Here is a 1,452-nt window from a genome sequence, read left to right as displayed (position 1 = left end):
CCCGCCCCTAATATCTATCCCCGTCTCCGCCCCGTCCCTGCGACGGGTAGCGGGGACTCCATATCCGCCGGGGACCTGGGTCTCCGTGGATATTCGCGGATTTTTGTAAAAAGTAATAAAAATTGAAAAAAATGAAAAAAAGGTAGAAAATATTAAAAAAAACAAAGATAATCCTCAATTGTCATTACAAACATAATTTCTGTTGTCTTTAAAGATTTAAATAGCAATAACCAACAAACATAAACATTCAACCATATTCATAAAACAACCAAATATTCCATAAACAACTAAACATATCTATAAACAACCAAACAAAGTTAATCACATTGTAAAAACATAATTCTAAATCCTCCTTTCATTTTTAGTGAATTGTGAATTGTTAGTGCGGCTAGGGTTTTCAGTTTCCTTCATAAGATATATATATATATTAAGGGTATTATATTTTTTCATATTAAATGAATATTTTTTTTTATATTTTTGTGTATTAGGGAATTGCATTATTGCCTTTGATATCTAGTTGCTGTGTGTCTCAGCTTCTGTATATAAATCATAGTATTCTTCAATGGTGTCCTTTATACATCTGAATTGGGAGTGAAAAAAGCCAAGCATCATAAATCACAAAAAAATGAAATAAGCAACATTTTAAAGAAGTGTGTTATACCATGTGGCAGGGTGTACGGGAAGTTGAGGTATGTGACCAGGGTTGATTACCTGTGGGAGAATGTAAGAAGGAACGAGGTGGAGATTCCGGAGTTTGTGTTCGATCACGATGAGGATTTGGAGTACCGTTCGATGATGGATTATGGTTTGGAGAGTGATCACGCAAGAGTCTACGGTGTGCCACCCACCATGGACTCACCGGTGAGCACCTACTCAATGAGGTGCATCTCATAGAATCTCCTTCCACGTCCCTCACCACTTCCATGGCTTCTCAGGCTGTCCTCCCGTCCTCGAAATTGTCGCCGCCTTAGGGATCGAGCCCAAGTTCAACTCCAACTGCAACGGCGGCTCCGGTAACACATTTGGTTCACAAAAGGAAAACGGTTCTTGTCGACCGTGACAAATTCGACGAGCCAGATGTCGGTGATAGAAGAGGAGTGGATCGCGGTGGGGAGACGGAGAGGGCCTAACGGTGAGAGAGAAGGGTCTGTGTGTGATTGTTGGAGGTGGGTAGGTTAATGTGAGAGAGAATATGAAGGTTTTTATAAGTTTTAACTAGGTTTACCTAATCAATTTTAAATTTTTTAAATTTTAAATTTTAAAATTTTAACAAAAATTTTTGCCATCCCTATTGGATACCCGCATGTGCTAGTAACAATGTTACTAACACTAATCATGAGGTCATTATTGTAGTCAGTCATATCAAGGTCATAATTTATACTAAAATTGCAATAGAAGTAATGTTGAAGAAATAATAACTAAAGTTATCTTAATAATTTAACATCTATAATT

This window comes from Arachis ipaensis, chromosome B06, assembly GCF_000816755.2.
Source record: "Arachis ipaensis cultivar K30076 chromosome B06, Araip1.1, whole genome shotgun sequence".
Taxonomy (NCBI): domain Eukaryota; kingdom Viridiplantae; phylum Streptophyta; class Magnoliopsida; order Fabales; family Fabaceae; genus Arachis; species Arachis ipaensis.
Note: the sequence above shows the minus strand (reverse complement) of the source record.